At 51.6% G+C, this 17,188-nt stretch overlaps 1 long non-coding RNA gene across 1 annotated transcript, besides 1 other annotated feature; it reads left to right on the forward strand.

The window, feature by feature from the left end:
- Window positions 5,713-6,704: an enhancer, noted in NCBI's record as "VISTA enhancer mm621". NCBI's record gives its function as "enhancer in: branchial arch[4/11]" and the evidence as "EXISTENCE:transgenic organism evidence [ECO:0001131][PMID:17130149]".
- Window positions 9,969-15,561, forward strand: C130026L21Rik (RIKEN cDNA C130026L21 gene). The gene is made up of 4 exons (NR_015546.2): window positions 9,969-10,278; window positions 10,587-10,704; window positions 10,829-10,918; window positions 14,242-15,561. It is a non-coding gene; the product is annotated as an RIKEN cDNA C130026L21 gene (long non-coding RNA).
- Window positions 15,562-17,188: the final 1,627 nt, after the last annotated feature.

Raw genomic sequence — 17,188 nt, forward strand, 5'->3', positions numbered from 1 at the left:
AGGCTGACAGGTGGGGGCTCCTGGGTCTGGTTAGGAGACTATGACAATTTGTGGACTGCAGGAAGGAGGCCAGGGTACAGGCAGAAGTAGGCAGGAAGTGCAGACTTTATTTCTTAGTTTTGTCAATTCTTGACCTAAGACAAACACATGGCTTGCACACACACACACACACACACACACACACACACACACACACACACACAGATATTCATACATATGCATAGACACATAGACACACAGATGCACACACATAGACACACACACAGATGCACATGTACATACAGACATTCATACACATACACACACATACACACATACATATACACACACAGACACACATACACATACCCAGACACACATACACACACAGAGACACATCCAGACATACATATACACCAACACACACAGATACACATATACACACAAACACAAATACACACAGACACATACAGATGCACACATATATATATATATATATATACACACAGACACATACACCAACACACACACACAGAGACACACACACAGACATATACACAAAGACACACATAGACACAGACACACACACTCATACACACAGACACACACAGATGTACACATACACACACAGAGACACACACAGATGTACACACACACATACACACACCAACACACACAGACACACACTCTCATGCAGAGATACACATACACATGCACAGACACACTTGTACACATACAGACACACAGACACAGACAAAGATATAGATACAGACACACACACACACACACACACACACACACACACACACACACACAGGGACAGATATGCACACACACCACACATTCACATACATTGTCTCCAGCAACTATGATTTTGAAGGTCTGTCCTACCTTAGGGCTGTTGTGCCTAGTGTGGCTTCAGAGCAGATGGGGTGGAGGGTGGTATGCATCGACTTGATTGACACACATGTTCTCCTCAGTGTGAATGCACAAGCTTCGCCTGGTCTGTCTTGTTCATATCCATCAGCATCTGCACACAGCCCGGCAGAGTGGGTGCTTATCAAGCATCGTATCCTACTCTGGCTCCAAGGGCTGTGCTCTTGCCATGGGCATTTTGCAGGTAGGAAAGAAGGTGCTGAGACAGGACCATTCACTCTCTTGAGGCTGCACAACGATGTGATGAGAATATGACTAAACCTTAACCACTGCTGTGCCTGTTCAATCTGCCAATCCAGCAAAAGGGAGCACTCTTCTGGGAGCACTTCTCACACCTGGATCAGGCCTCAACCTAGACCTCCCTGCTCAGATGTCTCAAGGGTTCTCCCCTCAAGCTCAGCCTTCTAAGCCTCTTCCTGCCTTGTAGGCCTCCATGGGGTAAGGGTAAGAAGGGACCTGAATCCTGTCTTAAAATGCCACCTCCTGGTTTCTGTCTCAGTTGCATCCTGGGTGTCTATCTGTTCTTGATCTCCAAGGTCCACATGCTCACCTGCAGGGCTGTTTGTCCTGCTTTGTGAAACCCACCGCATTCTCTGCCTAATGTGGTCTGGTCCAGTCTTCAGGGACCTTTGAGACACCACACCTCAGCTAACCTCCCACCCAGCGGGCATCTATGGAATGCAGACCAGAGACTGGGAACCAGGGAAGGAGCAGCAAGAGCAATGACTCTTGGGAAATGTATCTTTTCCCGCCTCCAAAGCCAAAGCAGGTCAAGGGATTTAGTGCTGGCACCTGATCCTTCACCCTGGACCCAGGACACGCTCTGCTCTAAGGAGGGCTCATACTGCCCCTAAAATGAGGAGTGGGCTTGCTGTCACCGCAGTCATATAAACAGATTCTAGACAGCTCCTCACAGTGCTCCTGGTGTGAGAAGAGGCTCCTCCCCAGGGCCGGGTGCTTAGACTGTGGGCTGGGAGCTGGCCAGGCCCCGCCCCTCAGCATCACCGGGCCCGGAGCTCTGTGGCTCCGAGCCCTCTTCTCTCAAGCATCCTCACTCCCAGAACATGTCGCTCTGGCTTCTCAAACCTGTTGGGTTTTGCCAGGCACCCCCATCCCAGGGGCAAGAGAGGACTCCTCCCCACCTCCCTGTGGGGCCAACTGCTGTTTATGAAGTTGTTGCCCTGGGTTGCCAGGGTGATACTGGGCCACACCCCATACCGCATCCACGCACTTCCCACCTTTAAGTAAGATGGGACTTTTGTTTTGGCAGCCACCACGCCTCTCCCTCTGGGGTGGCTCCCGTGTGTGGGAAACTTATCGAGGTGTTTCCAGTTTCACTGAGCTCAGTGGATTCCTGGTCCTCCCCTCTGGCTCCAGTTGGCAGTGTAGAATTTATTAAAACCTAGGTTCTGTCTGGGTTGAGTTCGAATCCCGACTCATTCGGGTCAGTAGTGTCTCCCAGATCTCTCTTAACTCTTGTGCCTGACACAGGGGCATATAGTTCAGGTCCTGGGGGATCTTTGCCTCCTCCTGCGTTGCACAGAACCCAGTTCCTCTTTATTCCTCAGGGGGCCAGAGCGAATCACAAAGAGACCTGCTTAGGCCGGTGGGGTGCACACAGTACCAACCTACCCCGAGCTTTAGGTAGGTCGCATGTACATACCACAGCGTGTTTCCCAACCAAAGTTGGGGTTAGGCCAAGTCTTTAGTTTTAGACAATTCCTTATTCTTGGTTTCTTGTGATTCCTTAGAGTAAACGCATAGGTGGGACAGTGACCATAGGCACCAGACACCCACTCCCAGCTGAGCATCTCACACTCTGCCTGGGAAGGAGGGGCAGCGTTAGGGGAAGGCAGAGAAAGGGGCCAGGGGCAATCTCAGGAGTCATGGCCCCGCCCAGAGCAGCTGGACCTGGTGAAGAAGCACAGGCTTGTGATTTGCAGGCTCTTTCTTCCTGGGGGGAGCCAGGAGAGGGTGGGGGAGGAAAGGTTGATGCTCCATGAGCTCAGAGACAGCCAGGCAGAGGCAGGAGCAGCCTCTTTGTTTACACCAGGAGGGGCTTCTGACTTCACAGCCAGGGTATTTTGGGAGAAGCTGTCTTTCCCACATCTGGACGGGGGCAGGGCCCAGCTGCTGCTGCTATCTCTGCTGTCCCCCGTATTCACACAGTTGTCACGCATGGGGGAGGTGCTGCAGAGTGCTACGGGGCCCAGGAGCCATCTGATTTCTTCCCTTCTGCTGTTCTAGCGTCCCCAGACAGTGAAGTCACAGGGATGAGGTCCAAGGACTGGGAGTCCCACTGTAAGCTCCTTTCCTCCAGTGCTGGATTCTCATCTGTCTTTGCAGGTGATGAGTTACAGGTAGAGAGGGTGTGTAGAGATCCCAAATTCATCAGCCACTCAGTAGGGTGGTATCTTCCTTCTCTACACCCTGAACTCTGCAAACAGGCAAGCTCAGGGCCCTTCTTGGACTTTATCCCAAGTTTACCACCGAGGTGCTTTTCTGGTGAGCACGCTTGTGGCTTGGACACATACTCACACAAGTAGAGCACAGATATATCCAGACTCACAGTCCTTCGCACGCAGTGATGGGATATTGCAGCTCCTGGACCTTAACACTGGGAAATCTCCGGTTCCCTGGGCCTCTCTGTGTACAATTGTTTGTCTGGGGGCACCTCATATCATGTGTTCTCCCCATGGCAGGTGAGGGGCTTCATCACGTCCATTTCCTCTGAGCCTGGCATGGGGCTACCTCAGCTTGCTCCTAACATTGATCCCCAGGGTCAGGGAAAGTCCTGTCCATGGTTGGCCAGGTGCCATTTGAAAAACATAAAATGGTAGGTACAAGCTCACTAACAAAATGAAAGACCCCAGCCGCAGTGGCAGAACTCTGACACCCAATCCCCAGCTCTAGCATCAGAGGCAGGATCCTGATACCCTAGTACCTAGCCCCAGCCTCTACGGCAGGACCTGACACCCAGCTTAGAAGCAGCCAATGTTTGTAAGGTGGAACTCACACTTGAGAATTTTCGGCATGTGCTGCTATTGTGTGTTTCTAAGCTTCTCGGAACCCAGGGTTCAAAGTCCTTGCTCTACTGAATGTGGGCCCAAAGTTCACAGGTTGGAGTCCTAACCTCCAATTAATATGGTGATGACACCTGCAGTGGGGTCTTTGGGAGCCGGAGTGGTGTCAAGGGGGTCCTGAAAGGGGGATACATATGATGATTAGAGACATAGAAGATCAGGAAGAGAGAGAGGCCCAAGGTTCTCCCTTGCCCTTGCCTCTCATGGAAAGGGTCAGCCACTGCTCTGCAGGACACACTTCAAAACCTTCACAGTCACAGTCACAGACACAGACACAGACACAGACACAGACACAGACAGACACAGACACAGACACAGACACAGACACAGACACAGACACAGACACAGACACAGACACAGACACAGACAGACACAGACACAGACACAGACACAGACACAGACACAGACACAGACAGACACAGACACAGACACAGACACAGACACAGACACAGACACAGACACAGACACAGACAGACACAGACATAGACAGACACAGACACAGACACAGACAGACACAGACACAGACACAGACACAGACACAGACACAGACACAGACACAGACACAGACACAGACACAGACACAGACAGACACAGACACAGACACAGACACAGACACAGACACAGACACAGACACAGACACAGACACAGACACACTCCCAGACACAGTGTGATGAGCCATGCAAACCTCTATTCTTTCTAAACAACTGCTCTCGGGTATTTTGTTGTGGGAACATAAAACAGACCAAGACAGAGCTGCTTGTGATGGTCAGCCTTGATTATCAGCCCCATGGAGCTGAGACATCTGTTTCCTGGTACTTAGTTAAGTATCCTCTGTGAGGGTGTGTCCAGACTGGTCCAATGAAGGGAGGAAGATGAGTCCTGAATGGGGGTGACACCTGCCATAGCCTACTGGCCTAAGCTGGAATGAACAGGAGAAAACCTGCCATGTAACAGAATTCTCTCTGTCTCTGTCTCTGTCTCTGTCTCTCCATCTCTCTCCCCTCCCCCTCCCCGATCCCCCTCTCCCCTCTCCCCTTCCCTCCCTCTTCCCCCTTCTCCTCCCCTTCCTCCTCTCTCCTCCCCCTCCCTCTCCCCTTTCTTCTCCCTCCTCCCCCTCCCCTCCATCCTTCTCCTCTTCTCCTCCCCTCCCCCTCCCCTCCTCTCCTCCTCCCTCCTTCTCCTCTTCTCTTCCCCTCCCCCTACTCCCCTTCCCCCCCTCTGTGTGGTGTGTCTCCCCACCCCCTTCATAGCTGCACAATTGAGCTTTGAACTGAAACCTGAGCCTAAAGAATCTCTATGTTGTACACGTTAGATATTTTGTCTCAGTGGCAAAGGTCCATTTGAGCCATCTTATGCCAGCATGGAGTCAGAGATGTTGGGTGGTTTGTCTGAAGCCATACAGGAGATACAACTCCTGCCGTGGGCCAAGGCAGAGCAGCTTTGGGAAGGCTGAGCTCTGTGGGAGCTTCACTCTGGGGTCTGGGTATGTCCTCATCCCTCCAACAGGCTTGGCCCTGCCTGGTTGTGGAAGGAGGCCAGGATAAGTTCACAGGCACCATTCTGTCTGTCCAGTGTGTCCCCAGAGGTAGCTCTTCAGTGATGCTAATTCCCTGTTAAAGTTGAGAGGCCAAGGCTCTGAGAGGTAAAAGCCAAGATGCTCTAGAGAACATTAGGTGAGGAAGGGGCAGGACTGGAGTCTGAACCTGACTAAGCAGTGGACATGATAGGGGAGACACAGCTTCCTGGACCTGTGCAGAGGATGCAGTCCCATTGATGGCTTTGCCTCCCTCCCCCACTAGTACCAGCTGTCCATTCTGTTTCTTCTGGGTTCTGGGCAGAAGTGGCCATAGGGCCCTTGTTGAAATGTGGCCATTTTAACTCCAAGGGTAATGTTCTGGCCCTTGTGTGTCCCTCCACCCCTCACACCCCGGCTGCACCATCCTGGACTGGGACAGGAGCTTGCTTCCTGCCTTCAGCTCCCAGCCTCACACTTCTCTGCAGGCCACAGCCCTGTCTTCTCAACGCAAGGCGGCTAAAGGTCTTGGGAATTTTTGTAAAACTCTTAAACCTGGCTGCAAGCCAGAGGGAAAGGGCCCTGAATGGCTGACGCTGTCTGGGAGAAGATAGAATCCCACATTCCTGCAGCAGGCTGTCCCAGGGTGGGTGGGGGATGCAGAAGGACCTCCACCACCGGTCTATGAAGCACCAGAAATGTCTGGGCAGGAGGGTGTCTGTCCAGCTTTGGCCTGCTGGTATCCCCCCAGACTATCTCGGCAGAGCCACAGCAAAAAACAACTCAGAGAATTGCGTGACCTGGTGCAGGGAGCAGCTTCACCAAGGTTTATTCAGGTCTGCACAGCTAGACAAAGGCAGGCACCCATGCAGACAGGAACACTTGTACACATACCACATATGCGTGCATACACTTTTCCCAACAACTTGACACACACACACACACACACACACACAAACACACGCCATGCATACCTACATGGAAAAACACAAACTTTTAGGACCTGAAGTTATAGCTCTCACCTGGCCCATCTGGAACAGGTCCAAGGTCCTGTCCATCAGATAGTGGGATCCCTCCCTCCTCCCTTCCTCCTTCCCTCCCTCCCCTCTTCCCTCCCTACCTCTTCCCAGATGTTGTCTACAGCTCTGGCCAACTGGCCAGATGTGCTCAGCACCATAGGCTTCTCAGGAACTGGAAGGCTGAGGAGTCCGAGACAACCCTCAGGTGTCTGGGTGACACCATCCAGCCCCAGGCTGGGAGGACTATTGCCAATGAGGTCACGGGGTCACCAGGCTGTTCTTGCAGCAGCCTGTGGGCAAGCTGTGCACTTCACGCAAGGACTGGCAGCCTGCGGCTGAAGCCGCTAGGAGACTGGAGACTGGGTTCTGCCTTTTAGACCCTGGGTTTCCTTGTCTGTGCAAATGATGAAACGGAATGGCTGTCCCTCACGTGTCCATGAAGCACGGAGCCCAAGGTCACATAGGGCACCTAGGATGGAGCTGCATTGGCTCCGTACTTAACTGAAGCAGCTCCATCTACAGCAGCACAGACACTCAGGGGGATAGAGAGACATCTGTCATCTTGTTAGCTGCCCTGGACTGACATTTTCTTCTACTTGGAGTTTTTTCTGTAGATTGGTGTGGGACTCCTTGCAGGGCTCCAGCTGATCCTGACTCTAGTGTTCTCCATACAGCACTTGCTGTTCCTGAGCCCTGGGAACTACTGTCTCACCTAAGATTTCTAAAGCTACAGGTCGAGGGCACAGACACTAGAGCCTCAGGACTAGCACCTAGCGTTAGGAGCCCAGGCTCCCAAGGAGGTAGGTGGCTGATCGGTTCCCAGTCAGGTTTCTCATAAGCTCAGTGACCTTGAGCTACATGTCTGATCCGAGTCTCTGTTTCTTCACTTATGACATGACATGACCTGTGGGGATTTCATGAGGAACCACATGGGATGGTGCTCAGCGGGGCTGGTCCAGGAGGCACCAAGTCACGGAGTCTCTTTCCCATGAGGCAAGAAGAAAGGACACAGCTGAGGCGGACAGTTAACCACACCCCTCAAGACGCACCACGCCCAGCTCTCTTGCAGGCACCACATGCCTGACATCTCCGGATTTTTCTGCAGTCAGAAATCCCTCTAACTTGTCCTGTCAGACAGAGACCTATAAAAAGCTTACCCACACTGTTATTTTAAGGGATGCCATCACTACGTCTCTGCCTGGGGGTCTCTGCTGGAACAGCCCTGGTTCCCACGGCCTGTGGCTTCCAAGGGTAAGGAGGAGGAAGAGGGCCACAAGGCTGTGCAGAGGTGGGGGCTGCATTTTCACTATGCGAGGGGCCTTTCCATCCTAGCCCTGTCCCTCCCTCTCTCTTTTGCTCCCAGGACCTCTTGGGAGAGTCTTTGTGGACGAGGAAGCCATGTGGGACTGCATTTTCCCCCAAGGTCACACGGTAGCTGGCAGTTCTCCCTTGCCCAGCTCTGAAGCCTCAGACCACCTGCTGCCTCCCCTCTCATTAAGCTCCTCCCCCTCCTGCTCTCCCTCCCCCTCCTCCCCCTCTTTCTCCTCCCCCTCCTCCTTCTCTTCCTCCCCTATCCTTCCCCTCCTCTCCTTCCTTCTCACCTTCCCCCTCCTCCCCCTCCTCTCCCTCCCCCATTCTTCCCCTTCTCTTCCCCCTCCTTCCTTTCTTTCCCCTCCTTCCCCTCTCCTCTCAATCCCATCTCCCTCCTCCCTCCCCTCCTTCTCCCCCTCCTCTCGTTCCTACCCTAATTCTTCCCCCTTCTCTTCCCCCGCTTCCCCCTCCTCTCCCTCCTCCCCCTTCTCTTCCCCCTCTTCCTCCTCCTCCCCCTTCTCTTCCCCCTCTTTCCCCTCTTCTCCCTCCTATCCCAATTCTTCCCCTCCTCTTCCCCCTCCTCCCCCTCTTCCCCTCCTCCCTCCTCTTCTCCCTCCTCCCCTTCCTCCTCCCTCTCCTCTTTCCTCTCTGATTCCTCCCTTCTTCTCCTTGTTGCATCCATTCCTCTCTTGCCACTCTCCTCTAGGCCTCCCTCCTGAAGACCCCCTGCCTCACCTGTGTGTCCCGTGAGTCTGCTTTCAGACAGTGTTCTCTGTCTCCCGCAGTGTCCTTGAGCTGCAATAACCCATCTAGGCAGAGTACCCTCAACCCTAAAGGAAGAGCACCGCCCACGCAAAGTGCAGGGCAGCGCAGGGGTGTGGGCACCACGCTGCTGAGGCTTACACTGTACTTTGGTTTAGTTCTAACAGAGACTTTTCCCTGTGCACCATCCTTCCTGCTGTTACATACATGCACACACTTTAAACATTTGCGTACATGTATGTATGTATGTATGTATGTATGTATGTATATGAGTGTGATGTGTGTGTTCACGTGTGTAAGTGTGCTGTGGCATAGGTGTGGAGATCAGTGGACAACCTCAGGTCTCAATCCTCACCCTCAACCTTATTTTAACAGGTCCTCTTATGTGCTGTGTGTACTCTAGCTAGCTGGCCATAGAACTTCCAGGGACCCTCCTGTCTCTGCCTCCCATCACTGGGCAAGATCCCTGGGCTGGCAAATCCTTGTTCTTGCGTTGGGTCCTGCCTGGGTTCTGGGCATCCATTCTGCCTTCTCATGCTTGCAAGAAAAAAAAAAATCTATGTGACCACTGAGCTCTCCAGCCCCATTCCACTGACAAACGGCAGCTGTAACTTGTCAGATGTCAATCATAGGGAGGCTCTGGGCGATGGAACCCAGGGTTTTATGAGTGTCACATGGTGCTCTGCCACCAGGCTAGCCCAGCCCAGTGTGTTTTCACACACAGGTGGTCCTCCATAGTCCTGTCAGTCTGAGAGGAGCATCTTTTCAGCCTCTAACCACTTCCCTGCTGCCGAGAGGTCCCGGCCCAACAGTGGTCTGGACCACACATAGCTGTGGCCTAAGAACTGAACCAGGAGGAGCTCATTTTGCGACCTGTGCCTCAGTTTCCTGATCTGACAGTGAAGCTCCCGTGTCTCCCTTAGGCAGCAGCTGCAGAGTAACCCCGCATGTGGGTTGCAGCGGCTGCTTAGCCAAGAAGGTGCCGCCAGCATCAGGCTGCAAAGTTCCCGTGAACCCAGGGCTGTGGTGCAACTGTCAGCTAGGCCCAAGCCCCCAGCCCCGGAGACCCCGGAGCCAGGCTGCATCTCGGGGAAATGAGGCCCGGTGGCCCCTGACCCCAGCCTGCAAGAGGCTAACCCCCTCCCTGGCCCCTCGGCTGTGAGGCTGCCCGCCCGGACCATTCATGGGTTTGTATTATAAGATGACTGCCGTCGCCATGGCAACATGAAAGGAGCCGATCTCATTACTGAGGCCCGGACACATTATTTTCTCCAAGGAATTTCTTCTTTTCATTATTTCCCTCCAAAGGTCAGCTGTCCTCTCAGGCGGGGCGGGGGCTGCGGGGGTGTCCACGAAAGGTGAGCCGATTCGGGGCCCAATTCCCCGGGTGGAATTTACAAGCGTTTTGCCTTCTCCTCCTGATCTAACACCAGCTTAGAGAATTTCTTCAAACCAGCCTTTCTCTTTAACCCCTGCGGCTCCGGCAGACAGCAGCCCAGCCATCCTTGCTAAGTTCCTGAGATTCCCTCCAGGGTCTGGGCTTTTCTCCAGCACGTGGCTCCCTGCTACCATCCGAGAAGTCCCTGATGCTGAGGTCTCTGCTGACTTGCCCCGAAGGATTGCCGACACACGGACATTTATGTCTTCCCCACAGGGAAAAACACCCCATTAGAAGGTAACACTAATGCGGGGGCGGGGGTGGTGGTGGCGGGGAGTCCATATCCTCGCTTGGAATGCAGAGTGTGCTGCAATTCAGAGACTGATAGACCTGCTAACATCCCTATCAGGCTGTGTGCCCTTGGGCAAGTAGCTCCCTGTTTCTGGGCACACTTTGCTCATCTGTGAAGCAACTCTATGTTGGTGTGTACCCAGGGAATGAGCAGAAATCATGAGCAGAGTCTGGCTGGCACCCAGGAACAGTAAATACCAAGGATTGATGATCGTATTTTGGTGTGTTTCTATCCATTTCTCTCTGTGTGTCAGCTGTCTGTAACTGTGAAACAAACAGCCCCGAGACTTGAGACTCGTTACCGGGAAGCAGCGATAACTCGGTATTAGCTCGTGCAGTTTCTGTGGGTGGAGGCCTCTGCATCCGTCTCTGGTGGGTCCTGAAGTGGCTGCAGCTACCCAGAAGAGGGAGGCAGAGGCTGGGATGGTTCTTCTGATATCTGGCCTCACAAGTCAACCGTATCTTGTGTCTATCTGCCTTACTCTGTGTCCAATAGGCAGAAATTTGGTTCCCCCATAGGATCTTCAGGGAGCTGCAGTGACACCAGAGGAGGGCTACTGGAAATGGCACCAGGACATCATATTCGGTAAGACAGGATCAGGGTGGACACCCATTCTACAGAGGGAAAACTGAGGCTCTGGACAAAAAACAGTGGCTTGCCCCACTGGCTTCCCACAGGCTCTAGATTCTTCCTTCTGTCTCAGTTTCTCATGGGGCCAGTCATTCAGCTCACCAGATTCTCTATCTGGGACACTGGAGGATTGTCTGCCCCTGTGTGGTGGGTACTCAGAGCTGGGGGAGCTCCCAGCCTCTCCATGGGAATTCTGGCACGTGCAGCGAAGATGATGATGTGTAGCTGTGATGTTGATGATGTGTGTTTGTTGACAGTTGGACGATTGTCTACCTCACAAGACAATAAATGGCTGCCAGAGGCAGAAACGTCAAAGTCAGTCATACAGATCTCTCTCTCTCTCTCAAAAAACAAAACAAAACAAAAACCAAAAAACTAACTCATGCTCTTGCATCTCCTACCTCCTGTGAATGATGCTTGGACTGAGTTTACAGGTTTCTGGCGGTGACTCAGCAGCCCATGAGGAACAGGGTCACCATGACTTAGCAGGGCTTAAAGGATGGGGTCAGCTCAGATTCTTTGGAACTGCCAAGGAAGGTGGTGGAGGAGAGAGATTGATTGATTGATTTTGAGTCTTGGAGGAAAGGCTGAGCTTATCCCCACCTCAAGGACCAAGAGCAAGCTTGGTCTGTGGGCATACATATGGACGGCTTGTTGGCAGCTTGCTCCTTGGCTCAGTTGGACTGCTGGTTCCTGACTAACAAAAAGAGACTGGGTTTTGGGCTCAGAGACTGCTGGGATAGCACATGAGAATGCAGATGTTCTGGAGGGCCTTAAAGGTTCCAGCTCATTAGGTTGGTGCCTAAGGATCAGCATTGTTTTAAAGATTTATTTATTTTTGTTTTATGTGTATGGGCATTTTGCCTGTGTTTGTCTATGCACTGCATGCATGCTTGGTGCTCCCCAAAGCCAATAGGGGACATCAGAGCCTCTGGGACTGGGGTTAGACGGTGGTAAGCTGCTATATAGGTACTGGAAATTAAGCCCTGGCCCTTTGGAAGAGCAGCCAATGCTTTTAGCAACTGTGACATCTCCAGCTACCTTCATCTTAACCATTTACCTTCTCGTCACAAACAGTGGAGTAAGGGCCACTCTGGGTAAAACACCCCGCATGGAAGAGCCCACCCTGTGGGTGCTGTTACCTCAGCCTCACTGGCTCCTAGCAACATTAAGGTTGAGAAGAAATTCATCTCTGGGAAGCCATCCCCAATTCCCTCTATCGTAGAGCAGGTGATAATAGTCCTGTCCCTTCACCTCGTCGTACCTCATGTTACCAGACTTGATTTCTCACAGTCGTACAAAGAAAGTTAGGTGTCCAAGTCCTCTGCCTAAAGGTGGTATTTATAATGCAGTAGCCATCTATCCGTTCATCTACCAATCCATAAATTTATCCACCCACCCACTTACCCAGCCATACTTGCATTCACCTATCTATTCACCTATTCTTGCATGCGTCCTTCAATCCACTCATCTCTACATCCATTCATCCATCTGTCCATCTGTCCATCCATCCATCTAGCTATCCATCCACCAATCCATCCATCCACTTGTCTGTCCATCCATCCACTCATCTGTCCATCCATTCATCCATCCATCTACCTACCCATTCATCCATTCACCACCTACCTACTTATCCATTCATCTACCCATCCATCTGTCCATCCATCCATCCACCCACCCACATATCCACCCACCTGCCCACTCACTCATTCATCCATCATCCATACAAACATCCATCCACTCAACTGTCCATCCATCCACCCATCCACCCATCCACCCACCCATTCATTCAGTCATTCATCCATCCATCCATGCATCCACCCATCCATCTATCTAGGTCTATATTGTGTGTCTTCTGCATGTTGGGTGCTGAGGCAAAGCAGCCACTGGAGCAGGTGTTCACATCCTTTGCCCTAAGGCACCCACAATACTAAGGGGAAGATGGGTCAAACAAACCAAGACACAGCTGTATCATGGATGTAGATTTTTCTCCTTGGAAGTAAACTTGAATAACTGGGAGGTGACTAAATTTGCACCAGAGGGATGATCAGGGAAGGTATCTCTGAGAAGACTTTTCGTTTAAAATCCAAAGATCAGAGGAAGCTGATGATATGAAAGGTGGAAAATGCTGTTCTGGGGGAAGCAGCATGTGTAAAGGCCCTGGGGCAGATAGATCCAAGACCATGCTGTGGGAGGAAGGCCAGTGTGTCTGGAGTGCAGCTGTTGAGAGGCAGAACACTGTGTTGTAGGTTGTTTGGTCAGACATCGAAGATCCAAGAAAACATTGTTTTGGAGTCAGTTCACACATTTCCTGGGAACCTTCTGGTAAATACTGCCATCACAACTGTTGGCTTTGGGCCTTATATGGTGACTACTCCAGGAAGCCTTGCAACGCACCTCCAGCCTCAGTCCCCTTCTCATGTATATCTTCTGATCACAGTGCACCAATCTATTCAGAGAACCATACCGAGAGGCTGATTTTCTGGATGGTGACCCTTAAGACGGGGAGGCTCTACTTGAACCCATGCCCCCACCTAGTGCAACCGCTTCTGTGTGACACAGTGGGTAAAGGAGAAGAGCCTGGGTTTTGGCTCCAGACCCCAGGTCTGCCTTAGGTAGCTTGAAGGACTCCTTAACTCTCACGCCTTAGCTTCTCCTATGGAGAAGTTTCTGGTTTCGATGCCCTGACTGATGCTGACAGGTCTCTTACGCCAGAGCCAATGCCCAGAGAATGCTCTCCTTGGTTCTAACAGTGTTTGCCTCATAAGAGACCCCACCCCCAGCCAGGTCTGCCTTCACTGTCCTTGGAACCTATGATTCATTCTGTCCCCACCAGCAGTTCAGGGTGGGACTCACTTTGGTCCTCAGTCTCTCAGCTTCTTTGTTGGTGGACTTCTGGTCTTAGCTCCTCCCACACTCAAGGTCTGTGTGAGTTGGTAGACTCAGTGATTTTTATGAAAGGAGCTGGGCAGTTCCAGGCTGAGAGCCCGGCTGAGACCGCAAGAGACTGATTCCCCTAGGAAGAGATGAGGTGTGCTGTCCTGAGGGGCAGTCTGCAGTCATGGGTGAGATATGTCCATCTGGTCTTTCTGTCCATCCATCTATCCAGGCAGCAATTATGTCCCAAGCACTGAGAATCTACCAGTGAGCCACCTGCCACCTCTAACTTGTGAGCATCTTCCAGAATGAGGGCAGGGCATGCCCTGTGAGCTACTGACTGGTGCGGGCACCCATGGTTCATTGAGCTCCTAACCACTCAAGGTCACTCTTGTTCCCAGTTTTCTAGATCCCAACATGGAAGAATTGGAAAGAGAAAAGCATTATATGCTCATGGATGCTAGTGGAGTTTGTTTCCAGCCTGTCGTGTTTCCGGGCCTTGGCTTAGAGACAGAGGTGGCTTCCTTCCTTCCCTGGGGGAGGCTTCATTCCTGACTCCTGACCTGCCTCTTCTCCTGCCCACATCCTTCCTTTCTGAGTGATCCTGACTGGCAAGAAGGGACAGCAGTGAGGAGCCTCTCAGAACGGAGACCATGGCTCCTGCTTCTCAGCCTGGCTAGCCCACCTGCAGGAAACCTGATTGTACCCTCATGGGGCCATCCTTTCTCTGTCCCCAAAGTACCCAATACACCTGGGCTTTCTTCAGGATCCCACTCTTTCCCTCCTCCCTCCTCCCCTCCTCCCCTCTTTTCTTTCTTCCTCCATCTCTGCCTTTCTCCTTTCTGCCATACACTGCCTGACCCATCAGATGTCATTGTTTGCTGTTTAGACTGCAGTAGCCACTGAAAGCAGACTCTGCAGGTTGAAGCTTGACCTCCATCTCTGCTGTACACGGCTTTGGGAAGTTCCTCCGGCGCTCCAGGCTTTCATTTCATCGCCTTGAATGAAGGTTCTTCTGGGGATGAAATAAAGTAGTCATTGGTCGTTGCTCTGTCACGACTGATAGATGAGTAAATCCCAGAGACTTCAGAAACAGAAGCCAGAGGAAACGGCCACCCTGCTGAGCCCTGGAGCTGCTGGCAGGCAGAGCCCTCTCTCTAAGTCACTACCAGACAGGCTGGCAGGAAAATCTGGAAGAATACAGATTTGATGACAGGGATGTCCTAGGAGGGATGTCTCCAAGTCCAACCTCTGCCCTTGGACCTCTCAGGTGCAAAGAAAGCGCAGGTTCTCAGAGCTGTGGTACCCAGCCCTCTGTGATCCCCACCATCAGCTGGATCCAGAAGGGCTCCTCTCTTCATAGGGAGCCTGAGGCATTCATTGCTCTCACTAAGGGCCCAGAAAAGGCAAGCTTTGGTGCTGAGAGCCCCCTAAGCTCCCCACAAACACTGTGATTGCTAAAAATTTGCTTCGTTCTGATTTTGCCTCTCGTTGGCTGAAGGACTGGATTTTATACCAGGTCAATTTCAGACCATTTGATATTGATATATGAAGATCCCAGGGGATTACTGAATGCATTTCTCATCCTGCCTAGATAGTATCATAGAAGGAAAATGGGATTGACTGTTAAGGACAAATTGAGAAAGACATGGCCATTTAAGATAACTCCTTATCTGTATACAAGCAAATGGTATCTGGGAAATAGACCACCAGTTGACAGCAAGAAATTCTACTCCGGGCTCTTCACCCACTCTCCCTTCTGCCGTTAACACTCAGGGATTATCCCGTTATCCTGAGAGCCATTTCCTGGGGGCCCCTGCTGGAGGACACTAGAGAAGAGGGCTTTTTGAGACTTTATTCTGAAAGGGTTGGGTGGAAGGGGTCTGGGATTGTCCATGGGTACTCTGAGGAGTTTGGGATGGAATGGCTATGAATGTGACAGATCTCCCTGGTACTTGGAGAACGGTTCTCTCAGGTGATTGTGCGGCTTGACAGATGGAGGAATGAACTTACCACATGGTGAGTGGTCTTTGCACTCTCCTCTGTCAAGGGTACCACTGAATGCTAACGCCTATGCTAACACTTTCCTGAGTCATGAGGTTGTGGAAACTTTCTGGAACTCCAAGCTGTCCCCTTGCTGGTTTGACAAACAGCTATGCAGCTCAAGGTCTTGCTTCCTTGGTGTTGGGGGACGGATCCCACAGATCTGTTGATTGGTCCCATTGGTGGGTATGTGTGCTGTGGGTTCTTGAAGGGGTCAGGGGTTGGTGTGGGGGTCTACCACAGTCCTCCATGATCAGGTGCATGTTCCCATCTCTATCCTTTATCCACCCCCTCCCAGCAGGGTGGATTTCACAGGGAAAGGGGATTCTGGAGACCAAGAGGAGCCAGGAGACCTGGGGTCTTCAAAGTCAAAGCTCTGGAAGTTTCTGATGTCAGACCCATTATTCCCCAGGTCACGGTCATAGTTTATCTTCCCTGTTGCTATGATAAAAAATACCCTGATGCAAAGCATTGTTAAGAGAGGAAGGGTTTGTTTTAGTTCACTTTTTGACTGTGTCAACCCTCACACTGAGAAAGGCTTGGTGTCATGAGGCTTCTGCTCACCTCTCAATGGGCGAGGAAGCATAGAGGGGCTGTTCAGCTCACCCTCTCCTCTTTTCCTTATCTTTCAGTGTGGAGCCCACACTAATGGGTTATTACTCAGGGCATGTATCTTCCCTCATTTAATCTTCTCTGGAAATATTCTTACAGATACACTAGGCATATGCTCCCCTAATGCCCTAAAATTAATCCAATTAACTTGACAATGGAATTAAGCATCACATATATCCATCCATCCATCCATCCACCCATCCATCCATCCATCCACCCATCCATCCATCCATCCATCTGTCCATCTATCATCATTCCATCCATTCATGCATCTATCCAACTAAACATCCACTTATGAGTTCATTCATCCACCTAACCAGCAGCCCATGCATCTTTCCAACCAAGCATCTATTCACACACCCACCACTCATCTACTTATATACAAATGCATGCACATATCCATCCAACCATCTACCCAGCCATCCATGCATCTTATCCAGTACATGCATTGCCTATCTATCTGTTCATTTATTCATGCATCCATCCATCTATCCATCCATGCACCCACTGCCCATCTATCCAGCCAACCATCTATTCATCTATCCATCTATGCACCCACCCACCTATCCATCTATTCACTCACCTGTCCATTCATCCATCCATCTACCCAGCCATCCATTCACCAACTCACCAGCACATCTTCCCATCCATCCATCTACCTATCCATCCATCCATCCATCCATCCATCCATCC

The sequence above is a fragment of the Mus musculus genome, chromosome 5 (assembly GCF_000001635.26).
Source record: "Mus musculus strain C57BL/6J chromosome 5, GRCm38.p6 C57BL/6J".
NCBI lineage: Eukaryota > Metazoa > Chordata > Mammalia > Rodentia > Muridae > Mus > Mus musculus.